The sequence below is a fragment of the Mus caroli genome, unplaced genomic scaffold, assembly GCF_978045245.1.
Source record: "Mus caroli unplaced genomic scaffold, Mus_caroli_1 scaffold_6, whole genome shotgun sequence".
Lineage (NCBI taxonomy): Eukaryota > Metazoa > Chordata > Mammalia > Rodentia > Muridae > Mus > Mus caroli.
The window spans coordinates 48215453-48226742 of record NW_028227261.1 but is presented as its reverse complement, the minus strand read 5'-3'; positions in this window follow the sequence as shown (position 1 = coordinate 48226742).

Below are 11290 nucleotides of genomic sequence, written 5' to 3'. Positions count from 1 at the left end.
CTCTGATTCCATTTTTTTTATAAAGGAAGAATGTGTTTATTTCTCCTTTACCTTCTCAAAGTATATAGTACCTGATACAGTGGCATTATAGCATGAGGTGACCTTGGGCATTGCAAAGCATTAAGCCATGAAACTGTCCACCCTGTTAGGTTTGTTTCTAGGCATTTTCAGCACACAGTCAGAATGGAGTAGCATCACTTGAGCTCTGCTTTGGGGTCTGGGTCTGAAGCACCTCCTCAGGTATGAGATGCCAGGGTTCCTGAACCCACTCAGCCTTACCATGTTTCCTGCCAAGGTCTGCTGCCCCACAGGAGCTCTTAACAGAACAAAGACAACTTCCCCTGAACAAGGAGAGACTGAAACTGCAGCTGTGGCTCTCCCATTGCTCGTCCTTTTGCAAGCCTTCTCACTTCGTAGCAAGTGTGGACTTGATAGTTTCTGTGAACTAAGTGAAGTATAAGCTATCTCCTGTTTAGTTCCAAACCAGCCCAAAATGTCCTGGCGGAAGCAACAGTTCACCTCCCAATCCTGGCGCGTTGTTCCTGGTTTATTCCTGATTGGCTGATTTCTCTGGTCAGCTGTCATCTTAGTCTAGGTAACAAAGGTTTGTTGGACCTAGGTGGCCTCAAGCAGGGATAGTTCTCGGAGCTAGGAAGAGCCTTCAGTGGTCTACCCTGAGCCTCTTTGTTACTCTGAAGAGTAATGAGAGGGAGAAAAGCCCAAGTGCAAGCATGTTTACTGTCTGCCCTGATTTCCAGGTCATGGCACATAGGGAAGGCCAGCGTCACAATACAAGTCTACCCAAGAGCAAGAGCATAAGAGGTGTGGGAGTCGGGGCTGTTGATGCTACAGTCCTTAGTTTCCCCTGCTGTGGCACTGTGTGATGCACAGAGCAGCCTGTGAGATAACGCTGGCCAAAACGATTGAGCTTGAATCTAACCGAGCTCCAGAGTTAACTTCTGTCTTCAGTTAACTCTCAAGGTAGGTGAACAAAACGACACCAAGGGAGTAAATAGATGAGTGGCTGAAGTGTTCCTATCCCTGACTTCACTGTTGGTGCTCTGGACTCTTCTGGGCCTTCTTTGGGTAGTACCATGTGATCAGTTCTGGCCAATGAGATGAAGAGTAATATACTTATAAAAGGCTAAGCATTAAATTGCCTTGGTGAGACCCTTCAAGGCTCTTCTCTGCTGCTCAAATGGCCAGCAATGGTCTGTAGCAAATCCAGTCTGGGTTTGGAAGTGAGGCCGATCAATGGCTTACAGATGGTCTTCATCTGAGTTGTCTTCATGGGGATGGAAAGGCTTCACTGTGCTGTGCCTGGGAGCTTCTGGGGCTGCCTGTCCTTACAATCTGACCTTGCTGGTCCCAAGCCATACACAAGTGGCCTGGAAAGTCACAAGTGTCAGTGTTGTGGGAAACGTTAAGGAAGAGTCTCCACTTTAGCTTCAGAGACAGAGCTTCTACAAACACATGCCCTGTGTGGATCTTACCTGGAGGCAGCTCGAACAAACCAACAGAGAAAATACATTTTAAAGATAAAAAAATCTGGGACATTTGCTTGTGGGCTGGGTATTGGTCTTCTTTCTAGATATACTGGATGTAGCTTATGGTGTTTTGTTTTGTTTTTTTAAAAAAGCCTGTTGAAGCATGGTGGCGCACGCCTTTAATCCCAGCACTCGGGAGGCAGAGGCAGGCAGATTTCTGAGTTCGAGGCCAGCCTGATCTACAAAGTGAGTTCCAGGACAGCCAAGGCTATACAGAGAAACCCTGTCTAAAAAACAAAAACAAAACAAAAGCCTGTTGAGCCAGGAATGGTGGTATATGCCTTTAATCCCAGCATTCAGGAGGCAGAGGCAGGTGGTTCTGTGAGTTTGAGGCCAGCCTGGTCTACAGAGTGAGTTCCAGGACAGTCACCGCTATGTAGAGAGAGCCTGTCTCAAAACATAGAAAATAAAAAGTAAATTAAAAAGAAAAGCTGCTCAGCTTTTTCCACGACATACATGAAACTCTACAAGGGTAAAAATAAAGTAGTAGCTAGGATTTAATTTTAAACACGGAAGCAGAGATACTCATTATTTTGTAGCCTGAGCATGCCAGGCAAATGCTTTACTATTGAGCTACACCCCAGCCCAGTTAGAGATTTTTAATAATTTTTTTTTCTGGTTAATTGAAGCAAATGTTTCTGTGGTATTGAATATGGGCAGTAGATATATGGGAATTCAATATGCTAGCCTTTTATGTATTCTTACGATTGTTCAGGATGAAAGACCAAAAATAAGAATACCCCAGAAAACTTTATTTATTGATTTGTTTGTTTGTTTTTCACAGATTGAACATATATCTATTGAAGGAAAGTGAGAGTAGGGTGGGTTCCCAGGGACACCTTGGAAAACCCCTTGTGCTTATGTTTTGTATGTCCTTCAGATAGCTTCCTCAGATGAGATTCCCGGAAGGAATTAGATCCAAGCCTTCCGGAATACCACCTGACTGACTGATTTGTTTGCAGGAATGAGGAATACCAACCAGGGCTCCACACTGTTGGGCAGAATGGCTCTTGCACTGAGCTCCAGTCTCAGCCCAGGGTTTTTTTTTGTTTGTTTGTTTTGTTTTTTTTTAATATTTTTATTACATATTTTCCTCAATTACATTTCCAATACTATCCCAAAAGTCCCCCATAGCGCCCCCCACTTCCCTACCCACCCATTCCCATTCTTTTGGCCCTGGCATTCCCCTATATTGGGGCATATAAAGTTTGCAAGTCCAATGGGCCTCTCTTTCCATTGATGGCCGACTAGGCCATCTTTCGATACATATGCAGCTAGAGACAAGAGCTCCAGGGTTCTGGTTAGTACATCATGTTGTTCCAACAATAGGGTTGCAGATCCCTTTAGCTCCTTGGGTACTTTCTCTAGCTTCTCCATTGGGAGCCCTGTGATACATCCAATAGCTGACTGTGAACATCCACTCCTGTGTTTGCTAGGCCCCGGCATCGTCTCACAAGAGACAGCTATATTTGGGTCAGCCCAGGGTTTTAAGGCCTTAGGAGTCATGATAAATTGCTCACAAGAGTCTGTGACACCAATTTACTCCTGGAAAGTAAAGTTTGGGGGGGGGGGGGAGTCAGAAAGGGATGTGAGGAGCATGTCATCGAAGATGGGATGATGAATACTTGCTCAGAGATCACACCCGGGAAGGATGAATAGGAAAGTCCGGCAGAGCAAAGGGCCAGCTGGCCATCGAGCCTGTGCAGCTCTCAAGTGTTGTCCTGTAACATGGCGCCGTTACTGTTTTTGAGACCTAGAGCAATCGCTTTCATGTTCAATAGCATGAATGCTGAGGATTTTTTCTTTGCCAAGTTCCTAAACTGAAATGTCAATAACTGTTTGCGCAAGAAACTCGGTGTTAAGGCTCACAGATGGCTGGAAGGGGTCTCTGGAGTTTATCTGACCCATCTCTGGCACACACCTTGTGAATTCTCTTGAAGCAGCTTCTGTGCATTCAGATAACAGGGGTCACTGGTGGTCTTGTAATACTGCTTCCTATAGGACTGGAAGGTGACTCAGGGTGGGGCTCAGTGGTAGAGCTTGTGCCTAGCAACTCAAGGCCCTGGGTTGCATTCCCAGAAACAAAAGCAGACAACCAACAGAGACAGACACCGTGCACACCATGCACAGTTTGAAAGCTGCTTGTTCTGGCTTGTCTCCCTAGACCTGAAAGCAGTCATTCTCATTGCTTGGCGGTGGGTGGGGGCTCACCGGGAGGCACCTCACCCCATTCCCATGGACATTGTTGCCTTCCCTCTGCTGAACCCCATTCTTAAGGTTCATTGGTTCTGCCCCCAACCCCCCACTTGCTGTACATGAGGTTCTGTTCTCTCTGCCCAGAGCTCTCTTTCTTCAGCTACCTCCCTCGTAGCTTTAGGTATACAGATCCTTAGTATATGTTCGTTGACTGGTTTGCTTTTGCTTGTCTGTGTCTTTCCACTGAAATCCTTGCGGAGGTGTTTTAATTTGTGGTCTCGTGTATCTCAGGCTGGCCTCGAACTGCCAAGAATGACCTTAAACTTCTGATTACCCTTCTTCCTTACCTTACCTCCGGAGTACTGGGCTTCTCGGAATGAGCCGTCATGCCTGGTTTATGGGATTCTGGGTATCAAAGCCAGAGACTACCAACTAAGCTCCAATCTCAGGCCCAAGTTTTTAATATAGTTAGTTAACAGTATAATCCAACTTGGTGGTTGCCTCTATTGATGTGTCCCCTACTTTCCCCCACAATATCAATTTCTTCCATCTACCCCAACAGAAGAAGCTAGTAAAAGTGAGGGATTAAAAACAAAAACAAAAACAAAACAAAAAGTGAGGGATTGTTGGGGTTCTGAGCCCCTTGGGCAGTTAGAAAAGGTATGGAAACTAAAACAATCATTGGATGTGACATGAAGAAGTGCAGCAGGAATGGGGACTGAACAAGAGGAAAGAAAGAAGCACAGGAAACCTGTCTCCCCCATTCCCCTCCTGCTAAGGGGCCAGGGACACAACCTCCAACATTAAGGGCAGGCCCCAAAGAAGGGAAATATGTGGGGGTCAAGGAAGGGACTCCCCTCTCTTTATAGAATGGAATGTAGGCAATATATAGGAGTAAGTCTTCCTGGTGCTCCTGGTATAGCTAATCCATCACAGCCCTGATGTTGACAGAGAGAAAGCAGATAAATTTGCCTCTGGATCAAAAAGTAGAATCAGCCGACTAACTGCAAGATGAGAAGGCATCAGCTCAACCACCCAGGTTTCGGGAACTTTCTATTGTCCAAGAGCTGTTCCCAGGGTTTCTTTCGAATTTCTGTGCCCTGAGAGAGGCCCCTCTCCAGCTGATGAGCCTCTGTTTACAAACTTCATTTTCTCCAGAATGAGGTGAGACCAAGCTGACCTGCAGGAACCCAGGAGACTGGAGTACTGGGTCAGGGGCCAGAGGTGGCTTCCACTCAGCCAATATATTCATTTTTGGATTACTTTTTGTGAGCCAGTGTCTTTCACAAGTTAGCCATAAAACTAAACAACCATGCAGTAGTCACATAAAGCAATAGATGCACTGAGCAGGTGGCTTACTCCTGTAATCAGAGGGCTCTGGAGGCTTGAGGCACAAAGATTGCTATATTCCAGGCTAGCCTGAGCTATAGTGTGCACCCCTCTCTGAGTGGGAAGGAGAGAGGAAGAAGGAGCGAGAATATACTAAGGTTCTTTTTAAGTCACAGTAAAGAATTATTACAGAAATGGAAGTCATTTTGTCTGTCTCTCCTTTATACACACTTTTTCTAAAGCAATAAAGATGTGGATCCTGTTTCAGGAATGCCCCTTTGTTGGTACACTGGCTAGTTGATGTTAACTTGACACTAACTAAAGGGAACCTCAATTGAGAAAATGCCTCTGCCCAGACTGCTGGTGCATTTTCTTTGCTTGGTAATTGATGTTGGAAGGGCCCATCTCACTGTGGTTGGTGCCACCCATGGTCTAATGGTCCTGGGTGCTGTAAGTGAACAGAGTAAGCAAGCCATGAAGAACAAGCCAGTAAGTAGCACTCCTCCATGGTCTCTGCTTGGGTTCCTGCCTCCAGGTTCCTACCCTGAATTCCTGTCTCAGCTTCCCGCAGTGATGGACTTATAAACTGTAAAGTGAAACAAACCCTTTCCTTCCCAAGTTGTCTTGGTCATCGTGTTTTATCACAGCAATAGAAACCCTAAGACAGTGGGCTTCATCTTCCAAGTGGGGACCCCACAGTCCTTTGTAACTTGAGCCTGATAGTGAACCTTCCAAAAGCTAGAGCTATGGTAGTGTGCATCAAAGTCTTATACACACAGCCTTTAACATTCTCCATTTGTAAAGATATGTTTGAATGAAATAGGTAAGAGATGGATACACAAAGATAAAGGTTTTCAGCAATGCTGTTTGTAAGATAGGAAAGCTGCATCTACTAAAACAAATGATGTGGGGCTGGAGAGAGAGAGATGCTCAAGGACACAACTGTGCACACAGACATGGTCTCAAAACAAAACAAAACAAAACAACAACAACAAAAAAAGAAAACAACGAAAAAAGAATGCCATCAAAGAAATAGTTATAGTTGTTGACCTCAAACTGGAACACATACCTGTTACTGACTAAGAACTACAAGGGCTTTGGTGAAGGAGGAAGCTAAAGAGCTGACTTGTAACCTCCCAGGGCTAGAGACTTATGTCCCAGTTATTAAAAGCTTAGGCAGGCCGGATGTGGTGGCGCACGCCTTTAATCCCAGCACTTGGGAGGCAGAGGAAGGCAGATTTCTGAGTTCGAGGCCAGCCTGGTCTACAGAGTGAGTTCCAGGACAGCCAGGGCTACACAAAGAAACCCTGTAAAACCAAAAAAAAAAAAAAAAAAAAAAGCTTAGGCAGCAATCCCTTGAGTTCTGCCAGTGGTTTGCGGAACATAGAGAATGACCACATACAAGTTGGCTTGGATAACACAGAAGGGCAGGAATAGGGAACCAAAACTGAAACCAGGAAAGACACATCAAAGAGACTTCTGGGTATGAAGTAGAGCACCAGCCTGTGAATGACTCAGTGGGGTGGAGGTGGTTGTTGCTAAGCCTGGCTAGCTGGCTTAGGGTAGGTTCTTTAAGGAAAGTTGGCGATTTGGGGGGTGGGGGTGTTGTTTGTTTTGAGACAGGGTTTTGTGTAACCCAGGATGGCCTCAAACTCTTGGTTCTCCTGCTTCCCCAAGGATTGAGATTATTACAAGCTTGCATTTCACTATGCCCAGCTGATGGATTCTTGTCAGGGTGGTTTATAGGCGGTTCTCTCAGGAGAAGCCTCTAGGGAAGTATGATGGTTTGTATATTCTTGCACCATTTGGAGGTGTGACCTGGTTGGAGTAGGTGTGCCTCTGTGGGTGTGGGCTTAAGATCCTCACCCTAGTTGCCTAGGAGTCAGTCTTCCACTAACAGCCTTTGGATGAAGATGTAGAACTCTTAGCTCTGCCTGCGCCATGACAGCCTGGATGCTGCCATGCTCCCACCTTGATGATAATGGACTGAACCTCTGAACCTGTAACTAGCCCCAATTAAATGTTTTTTTTTTTTTTTATAAGACTTGCCTTAGTCATGGTGTCTGTTCACAGCAGTAAAACCCTAACTAAGACAGGAAGTAAGGAGCAGCAGAGAGCAACGACAAAGGCTAACTCAAGATAGCTGTACCCAAAGTCTCCCCTTATTCCAATCTCCCAGCTAGCCTCAGAGTATGAGAGGTGCCAGGTATGCTGGTCACCTTCAACAAGGGACCAGTGTTTGCACACTTCCAGCTCACACTCGGATGGAGGACAATCCCTTAGGTGTTCTGGTAAGACGGCTCTTGTTGAGGGCAGTTCTCAGGAACAGGGGTGCCTGTGAACCCTCAGCAGCCAGCACTCACTGCAGCTGCTATGAGCATAGACAGGGCATCTGGGCAGAGCACCAGCAATATCCATTGAGGCAGCGCATCTGCAAGGGTGGTCCTGGAACATCAGTGCTGGGTTCATCTCTGGAAACTTGTTGGAGAAGCAGGTCCCTCATCTCACCCCCAAGCCTACTGGACCCCAAACTCTGCAAGCAAGACTCAAGCATCTGCGTCTTATCGAGCCTGCCAGGCAGTTTCACTGCATGCACAAATGTGAGAACCACTGTGCGATGGGGTCAGATGACTGGAAACTATAAAACAAGTAAACTCCCGGGATAATCAAGGAGATGCAGAACATATTTTGCAAGAGAAACTACACACAGAATTCCCAGATGCAAGTGGTCCTCGGATAGGGTAGCTGGGACTGTAGGTAGGCACCTGCCAATTCCTGTGACTCCTGCATTCTAGGAACATTTGCTATAGGACAATCCACACTGGAGTAGGCTTTGGTCGAGTTGCTGGACTTCAAGTATAAAGGGATCTATGGCTTTCCTGGTAGAATAAATTATTCACGTGCCAGGAGAAGTACGTAAGATTGACCTGAGTTGCCTCCTCCATAACTTAGCTGCCAGAAGATCATCTAACAATGTCCATAAATCTCAGGTGCCTTAGCTCACTCACCGTGCTTTCAGCTTAAAGGCGACAGCTGGGTTTTATGAACACATGAGGCTTCAGGGCATAGGGTCCTGTGGCCTCCTTGGCAAGCTCCTGGTAGCTTCAGTGAGTTAAACTGCTGGGGATTCTAATCCTGGTCTTTTCTCGGCCAATCAGCTAATGACATTTGATAAAATACACACATACATGGGGAAGGGGAAAAAAAATCTGTTCTTGTGTCATTAGCCCAGGCTACCCTAAAATACACTATATACAGCCTAGGCAGGTCTTGACTTGAAATCTTCCCATCTTGACCCCCTTGGTGTTGGGATTACAAGAGTGTGCTACCATTCCTAGACTGGATATACTATTTTAATTGTCTCTGTTCTGTCGGAATGAGGTTCAGGCTCAGAGTCCTTACATATAGCCAAGTACTACACAGGGCACCACCCTCATGAACAAGGAAACTATGATGTGGGAGTCCTCCCTTCAAATGCAGACACAGGGACAATAAATAGGTGTAGCCCAATGAGAGAGCACTTGTCCAGCATGCAGGAGGTCTGGACTTGATCCCATTAAGCAAACAGAACTAACGAATGGGAAGAAGTGTATAGATAGTAGTGTGTCAGAGCACAATCCAAGAATGCAGTCATATGAGAATTCTGAGTGCTTGTGAGAAAATGCCAAGAAAACAAGACAAAAGTCTTGTGACCTCAGTTTCTCAGTTTTTGCCACCTGTGGCTTGTCCTTGTGCTTGAAAACCTCACCGGTGTGATTCCTCCCAACCCTCAGGGTCTAAATTGGCACTCTGAAAAAAGTTGGCTATTGCATGAGACTGTAGTCCATCTCAGTGTTAGGCCCTTCTCTCCCAGATGCACACTGCTAACTAGAGCCATAAACAGTAGTGAATTTGCTCCTTCAGGTCAGTTGATGTTGAGAGCCAACTACTTTTAAATAAGTCATTAGTACCAACCAACGTCTTTCACCTACCAGTAACTCATAATATTAGGCAAGAAGGAGTTTATTCTTGGAATCTACACCTAGAGTGCGCTCTCCCTCTCTCTCTCTCTCTCCATCATCAATTAGACTTAAGCTTCTCTCTGGTTTATTCTCTTGTTGTAATAAACACTATGCAACTTGGAGAAGAACGAGTTTACCCCATCTTACAGTTCCAGGTTATAATCCATCACTGAGGACAGTCATAGCAGGAACCCCAGACAGGAACCAGGAATCAGGGACCCTGGATGAGTGTTGCTCATTGCCACCATCTTACCCCTTCCTGTATGTATGTGTACACACACACACACACACACACACACGTACACACAAACAAGTCCAGACCCATCTGCCTAGGAATGATACCACCCACAGTGGCCTGAACCTTCCTAAATCAATTAGCAATCAAGAGAATGATCACAGATATCCTCATACAGGCCAATCTAATCCAGGCAGTTCTTTGACTGAGATCCCCACTTCCCAAGTGACTCTTGTTTTCATCAAGTTCACAACAAAAACGAACCAGTACACATCCTCTGCATGTACCCTTCCCAAGTGTGGAAGTGCAGGGTCCTTGAAGACCAAGCTCAAGTGTCACCAGCTCCTAAAGCTTTGCTGGATTCACCAGCTCAGAGGATTGGCTCTCTCCTCTGTGTCTGCAGCTCTAGCACATCCTAGCCTGTATCTGATCCCCATGAGGTTAGGCTGGACACCTCAGCTATGTTATGGTGGTTTGAACAAAAATAGCCCCCATAGACTCACAGAGAGTTGCACTATTTGGAAGGATTAAGATGTGTGTGACCTTGTTGGAGGAAGTGTGTCACTAAGGATGGGCTTTGGGGTTTCAAATGCTCAAGCTAGGCCCAGTATCTTTCTCTTCCCGGTGCCAGTCAATTCAGATGTAGAACTCTCAGCTACCTCTCCAACACCATGTCTGCCTGCATACTGCCTTGACCATGATGAACTAACTGTAAGCCAGCCCCCGTTAAATATTGCCTGTGTAAGGGCTGATGTGCTCGTGGTGTCTCTTCACATACATCTTGCCCATCTTGCATTGCTTTGCACCCAGAAAAGAATCAGCTCTCGGTGCTTAGCGTATTGTAGAGAACTGAACTGGGAAAATGGAGGTCTGTTTCATTCCAAGAATTTGGTCTCAGCGTTCTCATTTGTTGACAACCAGGAAGTTTGCTATGCTTTACAGACAGGGACTGAGGGAGCGTGAGAAGTGGTCTAGAGACTGCAGCCTTACCGAGTGCAGCGGAAGGAGGGCAGTGCCCACTCTGCATCAGTCCGGCCATTCTCGCAGCTGTCCCCTCTCAGGGTCACCAGACAGACCCATGCCTGGGTTATCGAGTTATGGAGCAATGCAGAGAATCTTTATTTCATGACTGTATTGTCCTTTCACACACACTGGCTCTGAAAAGAAAGGAGGGCCCAAGGAGGCAGTGGTGGAACAGCAGGACAGCAGGACAGTGGGACAGCAGTGGCACTCTGTGTCACTTTCTCTGGGCCAGGCATGGTTCTGAGGCCTTGCTCATGAATCCTCTGGGGAGTCACTACTCATGTCCTGTTTCATCCTTCAGGATACTGAGGCAGCTTAAACAATGTCACATGATCAGTTAGCACAGCTCCAGGACTCTGGCCTATGCAGATCTCAGTGTGTGATTTATTAGCTCAGAGAACTCACACTACCCTGAGCCCTGACTCCATCATCCACAAATGGGGATAAATAATGTCCTTTGGCAGAAGAAGAAAGAAATTACGTGAGAATACATCTGAAGGTGTCTAAGGTAGAAGGCTAATAACTAACATGTAGTTTGTTTGCCTGTTTGTTTGAGGCAGAGTCTTACAATGTATGGAGCCCAGGTTGGCTTCAGTTAGGATCCTCCTGCTTCATCCTTCCCCATGGTGTGTACCACACCAGCATTATTTATTTTTTTAGCAGATATGTCTGTAATCCCAGTACTTGGTAGACAGGAGGATCAGGACTTTGAGGATAGCTGTAGCTACTTTAGAGTTTGAGGCTGGTACCAGTATTTGCATGAATGTAAGTGCACCATGTGTGCCTGGTACCCAAGGAGGCCAGAAGAGGCACCACAACCACCTATAGCTGGAGTTCTATACGCTAGTCAGTCTCCATGGGGGTGTTAGAAGCTGGACTCAGGTCCTCTGTGAGTGGCAAGTGCTCTTAGTCACTGAGCCATCTCTTTAGTCTTTATTATGATTACTATATTTATGATT